Source organism: Thunnus albacares, chromosome 7 (genome assembly GCF_914725855.1).
Source record: "Thunnus albacares chromosome 7, fThuAlb1.1, whole genome shotgun sequence".
Classification (NCBI taxonomy): Eukaryota; Metazoa; Chordata; class Actinopteri; order Scombriformes; family Scombridae; genus Thunnus; species Thunnus albacares.
This window is the reverse complement of record NC_058112.1, coordinates 24,196,963-24,217,700: the sequence shown is the minus strand read 5'-3', so window position 1 is coordinate 24,217,700 and position 20,738 is coordinate 24,196,963. Positions and strand designations below refer to the sequence as shown.

Below are 20,738 nucleotides of genomic sequence, written 5' to 3'. Positions count from 1 at the left end.
TCCCTATAGGGAACTACAAGGCTATCTATGTGAATAACAACAGATTTTTTAAAATGTGTCTGTGGGTGAATTTAGATTGCCCAACATAGTTAATGGTTATATGAATAAATTGAAACATGCTTTTCCTACTGCACAAATGAAAAGCCCTCTCTGGCTGAGCAATTCACAAATAAAACTTTATCATTCTAATCCGCTGCTATGCTAAACTAAGGGTATGATGGCTAAATTTCACTGCTAAATGTGACTAATTAAGGTCTGGTTAGGGTTAGGCACAAAAACCACTTGGTTAGGGTTAGAGAAAGATCATGGTTTGGGTTAAAATGATCACCTGAAACATGATTAGTGCTTCCTTAAAGTTAGGCAACCTCTGTCGTCATGGCAACAGTAAACACCACATGACACCACGACTCGCGGTTGAAAACATGACACTTGCAGTCGGAAACGGGAAGTGAACAGTGGTTGCCTGTAGCTAAGTCCATTTTTTGCCATCTAACTATCTAGCTGTAATCTATCCATCCTCCCAACCCGCTTCCTCCCAATAAGGAGGTCATCTTACACTGACGTCATCTGAACGGCGTCACTTCCCCGGTCATAATTACTGTGGCTGCTAGATGACCGCTGTCACTCGTAATGTAACTATAGGTCGTTTTTGGCGACCAAATTCACGACCTTTGTGTTGTTGTTCTTGGGAGGACAGGTGTAGCATTACTTCTGTGCTCGAGTCCACTATTGGTCATATCGCAATTGAGAGCATGCTCAAAGACATTGCTTTAGTAGAATTTGTTTGTAAATGAAATGATACTCACCTTGAAAATGTCCACTGTATCCATCTGTCATATTTGTTCAGCCTGTAATACACAGTCTGAACTGTCTGATTTTGTTAGGCATGTTAAGTGGATGGGTGACAGTACTTGAAATGCTGCACTCAAGGTGAAATTAAGTAACCAAGCCAATTTCATTAAGTTACCAACATTATTATATCAACACAATTCATCAAAATAATGTTTGCAATTTAAAAAGCTTACCTAAATCATTAAATTAGAATTTTTATCTTGCAACTATGCATTTAATTAAGTGGTGGGAAAAGAGAGCTACTTTCTCTTTATGGCCTGTACAGGTGGTTGTGGATGTTTCAGCAGGACTCGTGTGGCCCCGTCCATCTTTAGAGTGTTCTCAATTTTCTCTATGAATGTCAAACAGGTGCAAATGTGTTTTACAGCCGTACTTTTATAAGAGAAGAATTACACAAAAGTACCTCAGGGCATCTGACTCAAACAGATCAACCTACTGTGAAAACTTTCTTAGCACTGTATGTATTTGAATTGAAGCACCTACATAAATCCAGACTCATTCTCAAATGAATTGATTTATTCATTCTTTTCCTTGTGGTTTTCCCGTCTTCCCCTTGTGGACATTTAGAAGCATGGCAGGGTCATTCACTTAGAGCCAGTATCCACCGCAATAATGCTGACCTGTGTAGTAGGGTTGGGCCGATGTCAAATCTTTCTAACCGGTTTGATATTAAGCCAAATACCTGGTAATCGAATTGGAATCGAATTTTACCACTAGGTGTTGTACATGACTCAGCTGCTCCTGAGTGGAACATAATGAGAGTTCATGAATGAGAGTGTAGTCGCACCACAATCAGGACAACTAAAGACTGTCCCTCTTTTGCTGTGGGGCCCATCTGCGCAGCAATGTCGGCATGATGTTTTCATGCAGTGTTTACATGTTGCCTCCTCTATGTTTTTCGGCTCACTTCTTTCATCAGCTTCAAATCCAAAATGTTGTCATATTGGCGCAGTTTTCATTTTCTTTGACACTAACTCTTCCATGTCTCATCTCGTCACCCCAAAAAACACATGAACTTTCTAGTAAACAACACACCGTGCACCATGCGCATCATCTTCCCTCCACCCACCTAAATTGCACACAGCCTGTCAATCTCTTTTTTTTTTCAGACACTAGTGGCTCCATTTATAAACAAACAATATTATGTTTATCACGTTGTCATGTCGTTTATTACTAATGCAATACAAATTGGATTTAGTGCCGTCGGCACAGGTTGCTGATGTAGGCTACTTTTTAATTCTCCAGAATATCTCATAATGACAAATATTGGCTCAGTCGGTTTGCATAAAATCAAACTGGTTTAAGCTCATACACCAGACTAGACCAGCAAAACCAGAAACTGACCCAACCTTGTTGTATGGAGTTTTTCCCTCTGTGTGTCTGTGCTGTACACTTGGAACAGAGATCTTTTGTTTGAACTTTTTCTTTTTCTTTGTAAATGAGGGATTTTCATATCAGTTTTAGATTTCACTGTGCTGGAGGCGAACAGAAAAAGTTTTTATTTTACCATGTTAAAAATAACAGCGGATTATGAAATGCTTAGTGAAACTATAATGTATTTGCATGTGTGTGATAAGGAGGTTCCATTGGGTTTTAGTGTTTTCTTATAGCTCATACAGATTTAATGGGATGTTAAGTCTCGTTAGTTTATTAGCTAATTAGTTTTCTGTAAGTGTTTTACATTTAAGAGATTTGGGGATGCAGAGTAACATAGCTGGTCTGACAAACTGTTCAATTTCCAGTCAAAAATTGTCTTCTGTCAGTGTGTGATGAACTTGAGACACACTTCAATCTGACCATGACTGAAGATCAGTCTGAAACGCTCTCCTAAATATCCTTTACTGTCTGCACTCTGATATGTCTGGATATTTGGCTGGATTACGTGTGCTGTGATGATAGTCAACAAAAAAATGCTGCTCAGTATAGCTGAGAGTTTTTGCCTCATCTGGACCGTGATAAGAACCACCATCCGTGAGATGATGATAACCACAGTTGTATTAATTTCAGCTCTGCGCCTCTGACTTTTATGTTTGTTGGAATTCAGGCACCAAAAACTCTTCCTCTGCCAAAAGACTGTCTGCATCTGGTGCCGCCAGCTACTCTGCAGTTTCGACACCAGTTTGATCTTCTGTTCTGAATTTGAAATGCTCCTCACTCAAAATTTTCACCTTGAGGGCTTCTGCCAAGCCACCGGTCACGATGCCTCTCCCTGCTCCGCCTCCCCTGGTGTGTGTGTGTGTGTGTGAGTGTGTACTACAGGCTTGCTGTATGTGTTATTCTGCCTTTGTGTGTGTGTGGACATATTCCTGGATGCATGTGTTTGTGTGTTTATATGCCTGGGGGAAGGTGAGTGTGCATAGAGTATGTGCATCATAATGTGTGCACCAAGCGGACATTAACATTCTCAATGTCAATGACTCCTCCTTGTAGGGAAAGTCAATGAACCACTGACGGACTCACCAGAGCTGCCTAATACACAGGCACGTTAATGTAGCTGTGTATGTACCTGAGACAAGGCGACACAGGAAACAGTCCTCTCCTGATGATTGATGACCAGACCCTACTCTCCTGACCTCACTCAATGTTCCGTCACTCCCATGGAAGTGACTGTGATTATATGACAAAAACATACGTCAACTAACATGTAAAAGTCCAGACTAAACACAAAGTGAGGACGGTCACTGCACCATTCTGATCCTTTTTAAAAGCAAATTCTTTACTTTAGGGGTTTTTGTATAAAAACAACCTGGTGAATGTAGACAAACACTGCACCGTCACTGAAATTAATGGACAGTAGAACTCAGGCTTATGCACTGTCTCTCCTTTTGTGTCAAAATTGTGATGGGAAAATAATCAACTGATAAATTGACAGTGGAAATGATCATCGGTTGCCTTGGTGATTTTTTTTTCATACAAGGGTAGTGGAAAAGAGAGCAACTTTTTAAAATTCTTTGTGGCCTGTTCAGGTGGTTGTGGATGTTTCAGCAGGGCTCATGTGGCCCCGTCCACCTCTAGAGTGTTCTCAATTTTCTCTATGAATGTCAAACAGGTGCAAGTGTGTTTTACAGTTGTACTTTGATAAGAGAAGCATTACACAAAAGTACCTCAGGGGTTCTGGCTCAAACAGATAAACCCACTGTGAAAACTGTCTTAGCACTGTATGTATTTGGACTTGAAGCACCTCATGAATCCAGACTCATTCTCATATGAATTGATGTATTCATTCGTTTCCTCGCGGTTATCCCGTCTGCCCCTTGTGGCCATTGAGAGGTATGACAGGGTCATTCACTTAGAGCCAGTATCCACTGCAATAATGCTGATCTGTGTGGAGTTTTTCCCTCTGTGTGTCTGTGCTGTACACTTTTGTTTGGTCTTTTTCTTTTTCTTTGTAAATGAGGGATTTTCATATCAGTTTCTGATTTCACTGTGTTGGAGGCGAACAGAAAAGGTTTCTGTAAGAAAGTTACTGAGTTAAAATAAACAGCAGATTATGAAATACTTAGTGAAACTGTAACGTATTTGTATGTGTGTGATAAAGAGGTTCCATTGGGTTTTAGTGTTTCCTTATAGCTCATACAGATTTAATGGGATGTTAAGTCTCGTTAGTTTATTAGCTAATTAGTTTTCTGTAAGTGTTTTACATTAAAGAGATTTGGGGATGCAGAGTAACATAGCTGGTCTGACAAACTGTTCAATTTCCAGTCAAAAATTGTCCTCTGTCAGTGTGTGATGAACTTGAGACACACTTCAATCTGACCATGACTGAAGATCAAGTCTGAAACGCTCTCCTAAATAACCTTCGCTGTCTGCACCCTGATATGTCTGGATATATGGCTGGATTAGGTGTGCTGTGTTGATAGTCGAACACAGAAATGCTGCTCAGTATAGCTGAGAGTTTTTGCCTCATCTGGACCATGAGAAGAACCACCATCTGTGAGATGATGATAACCACAGTTGTATTCATTTCAGCTCTGCACCTCTGACTTTTATGTTTGAAATAGGGATGTTAATGATTAATCATTAATAGATTGATTGCTGTTAAGAATTTAACCAATTTACCAAGACTTTGCATGTTTTGTGTACAATTTCTGCGGAGCTCACATACTGTATGTTAACTCTTATACCACAAGAGGGCGTAAATCACTTTTGCAGTTCAGGAAAACTACTGACACAACAAAAGGAGAAACGATCAGAAACAGAAATCATGAGGCAAGGTGAAGAGGACAAAACGTAGTACAGCGTGGAAGTATTGCAATGTAAAAGAGGACAATGCTCAATGTAAATATTGCAACACTGTCTTAAAATACAGCTCCAGTACACCATCAATGTTGTACCACCTGAAAAGTCAGCACCTGGTACTTGCAGTGCAAGTCGAAAGTGGAACGCCATCCTCCCAACAAACTGTGTTAGCTAGAAGAGGCTGTAGTGATGTGCGTGCAGAGACAATAAGTCAGAGGCTTTGCTTTATGGTGGAAAAGGACATGATGCCTGTAAACGTGGTGGACGTTGAGGGATTTCATGAACTACTCAACTACAATGAACTAGGCTATTGCATCCCCTCAAGAGGTACAATTACTAGCTGCGTTGAGAAGGGTTTTTTTTTTTAATTAATTATTAATAATTAATCGATTATTGATTAATGTGTTCAACTACTGGTTAAGGAAAATGCATGAAATTTGCAACCCTAACTTGAAATTCAGGCACCAAAAACTCCTTTGTGTGTGAATCTAATGTACTGTTAATAAACGTTGTACATTATCTATTTCCTGCTCTTTGAAATATTTTTTTCTTTTTTCTTCAGTTACAGATATCGTGATATATCGTAGATTATTTCTTTGTGATATATTGTGTATTGCAGAATTGCCTTTGTTGTGATATATTGTTGTTGTGGGAAGAATATCGTGATAGTGTCATGAGTTCATCTGTGATTCACACCCCTAGTGTGTGTGTGGACACATTCAGAGATGCATGTGTTTGTGTGCTTATATGCCTGGGGGAATGTGAGTGTGCATAGAGTATGTGCATCATAATGTGTGCACCAAGCGGACATTAACATTCTCAATGTCAATGACTCCTCCTAGTAGGGAAAGTCAGCGAGCCACTGATGGACTCACTATAACTGCCCAATACACAGGCACATTACTGTAGCTGTGTATGTACCTGAGACAAGGCCACACAGGAAACGGTCCTCTCCTGATGACTGATGACCAGACCTGACTCTCCTGACCTCACTCAATGATCAGTCACTCCCATGGAGGTGACTGTGATTATATGACAAAAACATACGTCCACTAACATAAAAGTCCAGACTAAACACAAAGGCAGGACGGTCACTGCACCATTCTGATCCTTTTTAAAAGCAAATTCTTTACTTGAGGGGTTTTTGTATAAAGACAACCTGCTGAATGTAGACAAACACTGCACCGTCACTGAAATTAATGGATAGTAGAGCTCAGGCTTATGCAATGTCTCTCCTTTTGTGTCAAAACACACAGTCCAGAATAATTACCCTATGTGCCTCCACCTGTGTTTACACTTAAAACACAATACTCTCCTGTCTTCTTCTTTAATACATATTTCATCAAATTGGTCTCCACCTAACAGAGAATAATTAAAAAAGTTAACCGTTCATAAGCTGGCTCAAGCCTGCGTCAGAGGCCTTTGTTGCCAGGAGCCAGAGGCCAACCTCAGCGTCTATGCTCACATATCTTATCCACGCTGAAAAATGCCTACAAGACAGCGTTGTGACAAAAAGTGAGCAGACTGTTTTTTTTATTGGTTTCAATGAGAATTTTCAATTGCATAGTGTAAATAAATAAAGCCTGAACAAAGGCAGAGTCCTCAGGGAGCTTGTTTATTGCGTAAATAATACAACTATTCATCCATTCATTACAGAAAATTGAACAATGGTTCATCAATAAATCACAATATTTAAAGGGGCCATGATGTTTTCTATAACATATCTTATTCTCCTTTTGTTTGACTAGTAATTCAAAGTGTGAATAATTTCACACTTTGTAGTAATTAAACATGGGGGCTCAATAGACTTCAATAGACTCTAGAGAGACTCTGTATCATCCATGTGCACGTACAAAGACACATGCAGCCACACACACACTTTCTATGCACATGCAAGTATAGTTCACACAGACTCAAACAATGTTCACTGTCATGCAGAATCATAAAAGCTCACAACTGCTGCCCGCGGGCCAGTTTTCACACACAGACGAGAGGAGGATTTTTCACAGAGGAGCAGGCTTTTGTGTGAATGAACAAAGGGAATCTCCTTCCTCCTCAGTTCCTCTCTCCCCTAAATCCTATCATGTGCCACCATGCGTCTCCCTCACGCCTGTTTCCAAGTTACCGGCACCGTCGGCTGCCAATCCTACTTAATTGCCTCCTGTGTGAAGTGATGGCTGAGGAGCACCGATGAGAGCGAGCTGTCCTCGCCTTTTCCTGCAGCTCACTCGCTGCTACCTTACCAAAGGAGACTCCACCTGAGACTCATACTGTACCTTTGGGAAATTACACTGTAGCGTTAACCGAGAGTGAAACTTCAGTAACCAACCCAGAGACTCTAAAATGTAACTAAGAGACTTAATTTGAGGGGGAAAAAAACTGTGTAGAAATCAAGAAAACTGCTCTGTGAGGATATTTAATTTAAGCCTTAATAGACACTGAGGGATGGAAAGCACATGAATATAAAATGTCTTGTTAGAGATAACAAAGTAAAGAACAGTAAAGCAATAACAGCAGGCAGTGTTTGTTTTACGATAACCAGCTTTCCTCACTAACCTTGTTCCGAGCCTGGATGAAAAGCAAAGATCTTCTCGCTCACTCCTGCTCTCTGAATTTACCACCCTGTTGCTCCTCGTTCCCTCTTCCTTTGTCGCGTCCTCCTCACAAATAGATCCTCCTCATCCTTGGGACCAGGGCTGGAATTAACAGCTCATGAGGGAAGCCAGGCGGAAGAGAAAGAAAACACACCAGAGAAGAAAAGAAACACACTCTTCTCGCCCCTAAGTCCTCCTTGGCAGTGTATCCCCATCCGTCAGAGCACAGCGACTGAGAGAGTGTGTGTGTGTGTGAGAGGCAGAGAGAGAGAGAGAGAGAGAGGGAGGGAGAGAGAGATTAAATGATACTGAGTAAGTGGGCGAGTGAGAGAGAAAGTGAGAGAGGGAGGGAGGGAGGGAGAGAGAGCTTGTGTATGTACTGGAAGGGGGATCCTCTATACTGTATGAGCTCCTGTTTATCTCACTGTCTATCTCCTTTACACGCATTCCTCCTCGACAGAAGCCACAACACTTGGTTTCCTCTTGAGGGAAAAGACTTCCTGTTAGTTCTGCGCTCAACTTCCCTCATGAGTGAAATCACCCTTGCGTTTTATGCCTTTTTTTTTTTTAGCCTTTCTCTCTTGCATGCTTGCACATACAATCTCACTCTCTATTTCTGTCTCTAAATTTATTAGCATTCTGGTGAAAGCAAATCACATCTCCTCTCTCCTAACACCCAAAGAACTGCCTGTCCAGAGGTTATTCCACTGACAAGGAATGTGCTGCAATTTAATTTCGGATAAACACAGTACAAATATACAAACAACCTGGTCAGCCAAGCAGTCATACACATATACTGCTGCAATTTGCATGTATATGCAAAATTAACCGATATATTGTCTGGAGAGAGGACTGCATGGCTTGTGCACACGAGGAGAAAAAATGAAAAGTGCATTCATGCTGCATGTCACACATGCATCATCTAAAACTGTGATGTGCTAAAAGTATTTGGTCTGTGGAAGCATGATGAAATAGAAAAACAATGCAATGTCAATATTAACTCTACTACCACTAATGCAATGCAAATTTACCCTAAACTATGAGATATTATAATTTAGTGTTTAAAGATTAGTTAATCAATTAGTTGATCACCAAAAAACATTTATTGACAACAATTTTTATAATCAATTAGTTGTTAAAGTGTTATCAAGCAAAAATGCCATTTTTTTCTGCGTCCAGCTTCTCATATGTGAAAATTTACTGCTTTTCTCTCTTTTATATCAGTGGAAATTGATCATCTCTGGGTTTAGGAAAGTTAGTTGACAAATCAAGCAACTTAAAGATGTAACCTTGTGCTCAGTGACTCTGAATCTGAATTTTTCATGATTTTCTGACATTTTACAGACTTATCAATCAATTGAAAAATTAGTTGCTTCTGTACTGCATTTGCATATTAATGTTTTGTTGATAGACCAGGTTCTGGTTAATTATGCAGTCAGAGAGCAGATTGGTTTGCTCGAGGGCACTATGGGAATGAGTGGAATTTCATTGCCACCTTTAGGCGAATAGCAAGGTTGAATTCAGTTTAACTTGAGAAGTTATTGTTCAACAAAACTGATGTGAAATGTTTGTACAGTAAGTCACATTTTTCACGAGTAAACAGTGTACTGGTGCGAACTGGTGGTTTTGTAACATTTAATGCTGTAAAGAAAAAACAGAATTGTCACTAGCCGTGTTTCCATTAGATTCGCAAGAGAAGTTTAAGAGAACTTCTTTGCGAAATGTCGCAAAAAGGAAAATGCGAATTAGGTGCCTTTGAAGCAAATAAATTAAGCTACGCGACACATAGTTTCATCAGAAGATGGCGGCATAGGCTTAAATAATCTGCCAGTAAACAGAGTAGAAGAAGAAGAGGTTGCCAACTGGAAACAAAACAAATTGTTATATCACCTTGACGAGAGAAAAATGGAGAGAGGTCTTCGGTAATTTGTTTCCATTGGACAAGTTGTAATTGTTCCTTCATGTCAGCTAATATTGGCCATGCTTCATCCTATCTGGAGACACCAGAAGTTGCCGAGAGTGGAAACAGCTGATCAGTCATGTGAGTTAAACGTTTGCTACGTCATTATTTATTTGACAAATGCGTTTCTATCACCCATTTTGCACTTAAATTCTTTTTTTTTCAACTTTTCCAAAATCCACCTCAAGCAGGCATTAAACTTTTTTGCTAAATTGAGGAGGATTTTATGAATTTTGGCATTTCTATTTTGATACTTCAAAATGCCCATAAAAATAGGTTAGTGGAAACATGGCTGCTGGTGACTTGGTCTTGCAAGTGGCAGCACAGTTTGTATGTACATGCTGTATCGTTGTTACTCTGCCTTTCTTCTCTGCTCTGCTGATTCCTGATGTGACATGGCAGCCAGAGAGCCCAAGTGTCTCCCCTGAGTGTGATGCATACTTGGGTCAATATGAACATGAAGCGGTGGATCAATCAGGTCACACACATCTGTGAAAGGTGATTCAGAGGCTAACCTGACAGCTTCCTCAATTATGTTGATAAAGTGTCAGAATGTCATGAATCAAACAGACAGACACACACGCCACGGGCAGAGTGACAGAGTCCCTCAGTCACACCACAGATGAAACCATAGAGAATCTCTCCGGAGCGGAGAAAAGAAGGGAATGAACATATGGCCTTGTCATCTTGACGCTGCACATTCGCCGGCTGACCGGGTGAGCAAGAGGTGCTCCCGTGGAGCACTGTGGGTAGCTGTGCCGTCTCGGCTGGCGGGTGATGCTCCGGGACACGTGGCCACATGCAGCAGGAGGAGGGAGCTCATATAAGGGCCAGTTTGTGACAAAAGGAGGACGGGTCGACAGGGAGGCCTGAGGCAGGTTGAGTGGGGATTGGGCCGTATGATGTTCAGCCAGGAGGAAGTGTGCACAGTCGATAGAGCGTATCCACTGAGCATGTGTTTGTGTGTCTGCATGTGGACTTCGTGTGTGTTGAGAGGAAATAACTGTAACTACTCATAGCTAGTCATTTCCAATCCAGCACATTCATCCACATGCCATCTTTAGTGCCGCCCTCCCTCTGTGACCAACATTCAGTGAAAATACAAACAAGACAGCCAGCCTAAATCTGTTTTTTTAAATCACTGTTCATTTGCGCTGCATGTGATTCAAAACCATAAATGTGAAAATAAACATGAAACCATCAGAAAATCTTAAAGGTAGATTTTATTTGCTACAGAGAAGAAATGAAATTCTTTCCGGGATTGCTGTTTGTATATGGAAATGCTCACCTACAGAGCCAGATAGTAAATATTACACATTTTCCTTACAACTCTTATGAAATATTGAGCGGCTTGAAATGTACTCTGGAAATGAGGTCATGATAAATGAATGCAAAGCAGGGAAGCCGCGTGAATTGTTCGCTGGCAGCACTTAGTCACAATGTCTCTGATGACTATATATCAGACAGCAAGTAGACTGATGTCTTTCATACTGTAAATACATAAGTAATTTTCTGCAGAGGCAAAAGGCAAAGATGGTAGTTTCACCTCGAGGTGTGTGCCTTCTCAATGGATTGCACAGCACACAGAGTTTGTCATTGGCCATGCTGGAGGTGCGGAGTTGTATTCATGACAAGCTCATTGCTTGAATTGTCTTCCACACAGCTGGGCTCATTAATTATACAAACGGCTGTGAGCATGGAAGCGTTCATCACCTCCAACATACCTGTTCTTTCTTACAGATGGAATTAAAATGATCTACTTCAGTTCCCTTTATTGTTTCTGTTAAATGTTCCTCTCGCCTCTGACAGATTCAGATGATAGTTCTGTTTTTTTTTGTCTAGTGTGCCCTTTCCTCCTTTTAGCCAAGCTCCGGGAGATTTCTTTGAATCTTTTTAGGAGGCTTCATAAATGTTGGGGATCAGCTTACACGGTCCACCATTAAACCAGCAGGGTATTTGATACAGATGTGACTTTCAATCTTCAAAAAAAAAGAGCTTTCAGCTTAGCTTTGTATTAAATGGTCCAAGTGCAGAAATGACTTTTGGAAAAAGCTTGTTTTTTTTTCCTCCCTAGGATATTTTTCCCTTCTGCAACACAAGCCTCTTGAGCTGGGTTACCTTCCATTGAAGGGATTCTGTAGTGGTGGTTTTAAAATGAATTTAGGGTCTTATGCAAAATGTAGCCCAGCTATGAATTAGTGTCCTGCAGCTGATGCTGTGTAGTCCCATGGCAATAAAGAGAGTGAATGTTGTTGTCAAGCATTTCTCAGGGGCCCTGCTTAAGCGCACTAGATAGAGGTCAGGGGAGGCATGGGGAATTGAGCAAATCCTTGCAAGTCATTGCATGTCCTCTGGTCTTTAGATGGATGTTGCTAATGGAAACATGCATCCCGCAGCTTTCTAATGACTCTACCAATCATCAAATGGCACTTTTGGACATTTCGGTGTAGTTTTGCATTTGCTTTGGTTAAATTCAAAGGGTCAGCAAGGAAGAAGAAAAATGAATTTGGTCATTTAATTCCTGAAATGAGCTCTTACTTTTTACTGTTCATTGTTGGGCCTTTACTAGGGGGAGGCTGATAAGGACCCCCCGTCTCAACTCCCTCCCTCCACCCCTATGATCATGACATGTTGGCAGGGGTTAAAGTTCTCAGGCACCATGCCTGATTTAAGGCATAGAACAGTTTTTAATTCATATAATACTTAATTCAGTACATTGTGCATATTTCCTCCTGAACAACTTTTCATGCTCACAAATCTTTTATTTCTTTTATCTCTGTGCTGCTGTTGACAGTCTTTACAAAACAAAATCAGACACATCAGCTCTCTGTTAGCCAATCCCCTGATGAGTCCATGTGTTTTTCCTCATTCGGGGAAGTGTGTCCTCCTAATTGCCTCGAAGGTAGCGTAGCTTGTTGCAAAGCTGTATACCCCATCTTGAAAGCAATGGGGTGTCACTTAACATCAGCAATTACAAGATTCAATCATAAACCGCTTAGCCATCTGAGAAATATTAGGATAATCATTTTTCCCCTCCAAAAACAAACAAACTTAGTGAACACACTAATATGCTGCTGAACAGGCGAACATTTATGGTCCTCTGGATTCTTGTTATTCTGAGCTGAGAGGTAGCTTTTCATACCAAAATTAACATCTGGAGGGAATTATAAAGTCAGATTATAATGCAATATTGACAGACAGAGAAATTAACTTTCATTGTTGCAGAATATAAGTTGAAATAGTATTTTTGGATCAAATTATTGTGGATGGATTATAAGAGATTTTGATGGGAGTCAGGAGTAAAACCTCCAAGATGACTATTCCTAGTCTGAGCCAGAAAAAGGAAAGGCTGTCTGACAGGTTTTGAGTCATACCTCAACTCTGGTTTTGTTTTCTGTGATTCAGTCGTATGTCTAATCGATGTCACCCCCTCCTGCATGTGAAGTGACAAATCAGTCCTGGCATCACACTGAAATAGCTTTGCTCTCTCACAGTCACTCTGTCCAAACTTCAAACTTTTGCAGCTGCCTTCATGTTGCTAAGCTCCAGGTCAGCTGTAATGTCACTTTTTCATTTTACCATCATGGTGGACTGTTCTTCCATCTGAGCAGTGTGTCTAGATTGGTCTTCCAACTTGAGACATTAGATATTAAGAATAATTAAATTGGTCAATCAAAAGAAGATTATTCAGCAACAATTTTTGTAAACGATAAATTGCTTAAGTCGTTTATCAAGGTTTTCCAGCTTTTCAATCGTGAAGATTTGCTGCTTTACTCTGTTTTATATCTATTCTGATGTACAAGCTTAAACTGGTTTGATTTTATGTGAACCAATTGAACTAGCATTTGTCATTATGAGACGTCTAAGCATCTCACACGGGGGCTGTGACACTGACAGAGTCGGCTGCTGCTGGCTACCCAGCTGGATGCCAAAGACGAGCTAGAGAAGGTAGGCCGACCCGGGCTAATGGCGCAGATCTCACCCAGATAAACACAGCCGGGCTGCTTACAGCTTTCGACAGTCTGAGAGCAGCTTACGTTTTAAAAACAACCTGTTGATACAAAGGGAACAACAGATCATTTTACCAGCCTGCACAGTGGCTAGCAGCTAGTTAGCATGGCGAGCATCATAGCATACAGCACCCTAACACAAGAAGAAAAGTGAAGCTGAATGATTGTTGTGAGAAATAAAATCATGATGTGTCACTCAGTTGTCGAATGTGGTGCCGCTACACTCTCAGTCATGGGCTCTCATTATGTTCTGCTCAGGAGTGGTTGAGTCATGTGCGACACTGAGTGGTAAAATTCAGTATTACTGGTCTGGTATTTGGCTCAATATCAAACCAGTTTGAAAATTTTTACATCAGTCCAACCCTATTTTGGAATGTTGGACAAACAAAATGAGCCATTTAAAAATGTCACTTTTAGCTGCGGCAAACTGTAACAAGCAATTTTCAAACTTAATGTTAGAAATTGAATGGTTAATCAGTTAATTGTAAAAATAATGGACAGATTAATCAATAATTAAAGGAATTGCTAGCTGCAGCCTTTCTGTAGTCTGTTCATTAAATGCTTTCTATCATAAACTAATTAGGGTATTTTGAACTACTGTTAAGATAATAAATGACTCCAATTCTTCTATGCTAATTATTCAACATTTATTGACTTAACACTAGATATGGAGCAAAAGTACAGACTTGTTTATTGATACATAGTGTTTACTTTGTGGATCTGAAATATTAAATGTTGTGGCTAAGCTGCCCCTACATGGAGTTATATAATTATAAGAGAGGAGAAAAAGATTTACACATCGTGCTATGAGGCCAACTGCCAAATGAGGGGGTTTAAAAAAAAGTACTAAAAAGTACATAGTGTCTAAAAGAAAAACGCTACCCAAAATTAGACAACCTAAAGGACTGTGTCCTCAAAATGACCATGTTTATAGGCAAAGACTCCTAATTTATTAAAGGATGGCTCCTAAACCATAATGTGCCTGCCAACTGGAGGAAATCGTGTCTGTTTTTTAAATGATAAGTAAATCATTTTGGAACAAAACCCTTAAAAAAATTTTTTTGTACTACAAATTCAGAAGATGAAGAGGGTAGCAGAAATGTCAGAAGACACAGGACAGCTCCATAAAATATTTACCAGCTGTCAATAGTAATATCTGCTCTTTTCATCCTCGCCTGTGTATAAACAACAAAGCCTCAGAGCACTGGCACCTATCATGATACTTCACTCTGAAGGCTCAATAGGCAAAGCAGCTGTCAGTCAAACAGATGGAGACTGATGAAACTGAAGGTCCATGTAAATTTTGTATAAGGTTTAAGGGAAAAGCTTTCAAAAATGAACAAAGCTCCTGTCACGGTCATGGTTACAGTCACCGTCACAGCAGAGATGATGTTATTGCTGTCATAAAGCGCTGGAATTACTTTTGTGTTTGTGAATAAAAATGATGCATTATTACCACATATCCTCCCCAGAGATTGTTTTTTTTTTTTTTTGTGCAAAGTTTAATTCCTCTTCACCTCAAGAGCAAGCGCGTCTTTTGTGGCGATTGATGTCTTTACTGTTGATTTGGTCCAGGAGAATTAGTGAGAAAGCAACGCAGGGATTCTCGCCCAGACCAATTCCACTTTCTGCCAGACCCACTGGCTGCAAAGGATTTCTCTTTTGTCTTTTCTTTTTAGCGTCAATAATGAAATGAAACAGTGCTTCAGGGTAGTTGGCTGTAAAAATGGCAGTGTCTGTAGTAACACTTATGAGCAGCGAATATGTAGATGAGCTGCTTTTAAGGATCTTGACAGATTTTAACTTGACAAAGTCATGTAAGGAATGTGAGTCTAAAATCAAACACAGAGAAGGGAGATAAATTAAAGAATCGGGGGCATATCAACTAAAAATGTACCATACAAGTTCAGAAACATCCCATCAACTTTTTACATCCAGTCAAGTTAAGAAAGAAAGAAAAACTTTTAAAAGCAGCTTCAGCGGTCTCTGATAAAACTAAAGATTTAAGAAAGCTGCTGTCTCTGCTGCCTCCATAGCTTTTACTGACAATCCAGTTCAATTTTATCTTTTTTTTTTTATTTCTTTTTTTGTAGTTTTAGATTAGAAATAAAGTTGTCGTCTTTTATACCAAGAAGTATTTCAAGAACTTTCTGCTTCATCTTTAAACCTGCAGTGCAGAACTTTTACATATAAATGAACGTCTGTTACATTCAAGCCCTTGTCAAAGGAGTCCACACAATGCTGATTAAGCTGATTATCAATGAATGCTGATTATCACCGCCAGATAAATCTCTCTGTATTTCACAGTGTGATGGAGTTTTTAATCTGGTGTTAGGTTTGACTGCGTTGGCTGGATGAATGCAGACTTCTGCCAGCCGCGGTGGCTAACTTACCGTTAGCTCTCTGCTAACTTGAAGGGGGATAAAATAATTCAACCGTGCGGCTCTTCTAGACTTTCCAAATGTTATCGCAATGTTAATGGATCAAATTCTGAGTCATTTCACAGGGGTTGTGTGACGCTCAAAGCAATTTATCCAATGTTTTATAGCCGCAACAGTAGTGATGGAGTAGGCTACAGCGGAGCCTATGACATAAGCACGTGTCAACAGTGTTTTTGTAATACTCTCACTGCCAAAAGAAAGAGACAAAGATCCTGCGCTCCAGCTTCAAGAAATCAGATTTCTGGAGAAAACTGACAGTAACCTGGTTACTCAAGTGCATGTAAACACACTGCATGATAATACAAGTCAATGATTTGGTTGCAAGTTGCAGCTCGTCCATTTTGTTTGCAATGGTGCGAAGGTTTTATAAAAAAATTGCTGGTAAAGGTGTCCGTAATCCTCTCCTGTGGAAATGCACAAGCTCTCCAGCCTGTAGCCCTCTCGTGTGCCTCAGGGCACAGGCATAGGCCAACTCTCCATGGGTCATTATGCTTCCCATTTGAGAAGTGGGAATCAAAATTTCAAGGTATAGATGTAGGGAAACATTTGTTCTTCTCATGCAAAAGTAAAAGTTGGTTGGTTCGGTAGAAACAGTACAAAAAAAAGACATTAACACAAAATGCGAGTGAGCTGAACCACAGAGGCTGTTCGTGGTGGCGTCATGTTGTTAAGTCTGTTTAGATATGAGAGCTACAGACAAATCATTGATTAAATTTCTGAGGTATCACCGCTGACGATGGTTTACAGGTCCATATGATGAATTAATGATATGGATGCTAAGATGATGAGATTTATAAAACAGAACCATGCGTTTACAAATCTGGTGAAAAGAATGTGTATGGATATTTCTGACTTTATGCGTACAGCTTTAGTCATGAATTTATGCAGAATTTTATGCATCTGGCCCCAGGAAGTCTGACTCCTCGTGTCTCAGACACTGATTCACAACCCTCCGACTTGTTGATCCAGTGTGCTTTCTGGGAGGAAAGATGGACCTAACACGTGATGAAATGACCTCCTTTATCATATTTTGACAACAGAAATGCATTCCGGAGCAAACACAAAGCAAGAAGTGTCAAATTAACTGTCAGTGGCAGCGATAAGAATCTGATGATGCTCATTTATGTCTTGTTTAGAGTAATGAAAATAGTTTCTGCCTTGATAGTCTGCTTTTCTGTTCAGTAAAACATGTTCAAGAGTATGCAGGTCCAAGACACGAACTGACCTCCTGACCTGAACATTTTTGTCCACTACCAAGAAATCCAATTAGTCTTTGCCAACCTTGAAACAATTCATCTCCAGCTTGTGTTTATTTGCTCTAAGCCTCGGTGCTTTTAGATTTTCCAGACAGACTTCAGTATGTATTAAAAAAATGACATTATTACGTAACTATTCTATTCCCCACTTTCTGTCAACCAAAACTTTGAAAATTGTCCTCAAGTTTGTTTGATCTGAGTAATTTCTCTTTCTCTGAAGAAATCATGTATTGTGTTTTTTTTTTGGGTCTTTTCAACATGGTTTCACAGTTTGAAGTTATGGCCCGTCAGCAACACCTTGCCAGTTTTCTGGATGCCTACTTTTCACAGTTTATAATTGCTTATGGAGGAACAAATGGTTTGTAGAAATCAATACAATCAAGCCTCTCTCACAGAAGCTCTGATGTGAGAGAGCTGTGATTCAGCTACAGCAAAAATCAAACCAGTGATAGAGTGTTAAAAATTAGAAAAGATCAGCTTGTAAAAAAAAACTCATTATCTGGATAAGGCTCACGATAATCTATGTTCTCATTGTTAACAAATCTACAAAAATACAAAAACCAACACTGAACTGATCCTACTCACAAATATTGCCTGTGTATCTAAAGCCATAAAGCTGATTCCTCTGGGTCATGGACCTTCATTATTGTCTAAAAACTGTTAAAAACACACCAATGAGCCAGACTGTTGCACTGGTTGACATATTGACAACAACATTATATATTTGTGACATGTTTTTATTTGTAAGGGACGATGAATAGTACTTAACAGAAATATTACCATCTGATGTGCTGTACCAGAGGACACTTAATACAATTTACACTCAGTAGCACATCACACACACCCACAATGTCAACTACAAATGACAAATGAAGAAACCAATGAATGCATTGTTGTTGTTGTTGATGGGATTTCATGTAAATAAGAAAAACATAGAATAACACAACACGTAATTCTTTTAAACCAAACAAACATTCATGTCTACAGGTATGTATGTATGAAAAACTTATATGCATAGTCAGTTACAAATTTTAAACTGAACAATAATTGATGACTATGCATAAACTACCACTGACATAAATTCTGAGACTACAAAAAACCTTTTGCTAACCAACTTGCAAATTATTGATATAAACCTAAAAGCTATTTAAACATGATAAATCATGTAAAAATCCATGGTGACATAACTTAAAAAGTGTTAAATTATACACTTTCATCTGCACTCCAGTTCACAGTGAAGGTTTTGTATTCTTAGAGCCCCATTTTGAGTCTTCCTTTGATTCTCCATAAATGTAACAGCTGCCTTTCACCGAAATGGAGAAGAGCAGTTGAGATGGTGTTCAGTTCGCTGACACAAACATTAATGTCCGTTGAGGCTTTAAAGGAAGTCCTCGACGAAGGGCTCACAAAGACTGTGAGCACCGCAAGGAACTATTTATATTATGTTTACACTGGAGGCTTTTAGAGACATACTTATACAGAGCAACTTCAAATGAATCAGTATGTAATAGCTCAGGGACACAGCTACACAATGCACAGTTGCTGTGGGGACCAAAACTTCCTCTGTAACTACAACACTGCTACTGCACTGCAGTGCTTCCTGGACAAATTTATGGATAACAGTAACTTGTAAAATACAACACTGTCACCAGCCTCCTTACCTTCTAAACCCCTAAATCCCCTAAACCATTACCCTCTGTTTGAACACTCAAAATAGGTAGTGTATGGAATCTACACTAATATGAAAGATATTTTTACAAATATTGCCATAAATCGATCAATTTTTTATGTCTGTTGACTTGTCGTTTAATCATAATAACTCACTAAATATTTTATATGAACTAAAAAGATCTATGGCACAAGTAAGATGCATTCTGAAAAACAGAACAAGAAAAAGGAGACATCTGTGGTTCTGTCTCTACGGTTCTTGTCTCTAAAAGTGTTGTTGATTAGAGAAGGAATAATGATCAGCACTTTAATTGTCAGTCAGCATAAGAGCCTTTTGATGTGATTGCATATGGTCGTTAGACAGCTATTCAGTCGCATTCAAGAGCCCCCTTGTGTGTATTTGTGACTGTGTTTCTGAGTGTGTCTCTAGCTGCATAAAATCAGGCGACCTGGGGATGTGAATGTGAGTGCACTTTGTAGCACGCTCCTCATGACTGATGAGCTGACCTTTGACCTCAGTGTGTGTGCGTGTGTGTGAGATAGAGATAGTATCTGTGGGATGATGGATTGATAGCTCCTTTAAGGACAGATACTCCGATCAGTGTTCACTCGTTGGGCTCGTTGGGTCATGGATGAGCACAAGGCATTGGTTTGGATATCTGTGTGTGTTTGTGTGTGTGTGTGTGTGTGTGTGTAGTGTGTGTGTAGGTGTGTGTGTGGTTGTTTGTGCATGAACACACATAACAGTTATCCCCTACTGCTCACCCATGGATAATGTGCAGAATGACAACGGATCTTGCCTTAAGGAAGTATGACATCATCTACTACGGCAAGTGCGCTAGGACCAAACTCAGAGAACTCACAATTGTAAAAAGGGGCTTGACAACAATTATAACGATGGAAACAGAAAACAGTAGACTTTCCTACAACGTGTGTGTGTGTGTGTGTGTGTGTGTGTGTATGTGTGTGTGTATGTGTGTGTGTATGTGTATGTGTATGTGTGTGTGTGTGTTACAGCGTTGAAGGATCCTTCTGCCTATAGAGAGTGTAAGTTATTGTACATTCTAGTCTTTCAAAGATTCTGGTCTATTTATAAAAAAGCGAAAATTGGATGAGAATAGCATTAGCAAACTGTTGGAACTACTAGTTTTTGAACAGATACGACTTGTTCTGCCTCAATTAGAATTATCAGAAAATAAACTATACAGCATACATTGCTAAACTGAGAAATCCCAAAAGTAGTTTTGATAATACTACAGATGTCAAATCAGAGAATGTGCGAGTTTGCTTGGAAGAAATGTTATTTTACTACAGGGACACTTATTCTTCAGGTATAAAGGAAGTATTTTGAGCTGCAAGTACTGGAGGTGAAAATAATAGTGTGAGGTGCGTGTGTGTGTGTGTGGTGAAAGAGCATGAAGTATCAGAATCAGTCCCTCAATAGATTACCACTGTTTTTTGAGCTGGTGAGTGAAGCTAATCTACCCGCAACTTGCATATTTTACCATCATTTGGCTGGTGGCTGCTGCTAATTTTGTGCCTTGTTCAGAATAATTCATAACTATTGATTGACTAGACCTTCTCTGACCTATTGATATATTTCAGGGTGGTGAGTGCATTCAACATAGGAGTGAGCTTACTTTACATGTTATCAGAGCATGTTTGTGCCCGATCTGTGTGTTGTATAGATGAGTGATGACAGTGTGTCAATATTCTGT

General features: G+C 39.7%; 1 protein-coding gene and 1 long non-coding RNA gene across 8 annotated transcripts in view; one reads left to right on the top strand and one right to left on the bottom strand.

Moving 5' to 3' along the window:
• shisal1b (shisa like 1b) overlaps nucleotides 1-20,738 on the bottom strand; it is a 107,593-nt gene that overhangs the window by 37,302 nt on the left and 49,553 nt on the right. For 4 of the 6 annotated variants that reach the window (XM_044356248.1, XM_044356249.1, XM_044356247.1 and 1 more), the window contains one exon: nucleotides 7,648-7,917. The exons of 1 other annotated variant lie outside the window; for it this stretch is intronic. The gene's annotated coding sequence lies outside the window, so the exon portion shown is untranslated. The remainder of the gene's footprint in view (nucleotides 1-7,647; nucleotides 7,918-20,738) is intronic. One more of the 6 variants, XM_044356252.1, reaches the window with a different exon arrangement.
• The window catches only part of LOC122985524, a 110,512-nt gene that overhangs the window by 42,116 nt on the left and 47,658 nt on the right, over nucleotides 1-20,738 (top strand). The gene's annotated exons all lie outside the window — the stretch shown is intronic.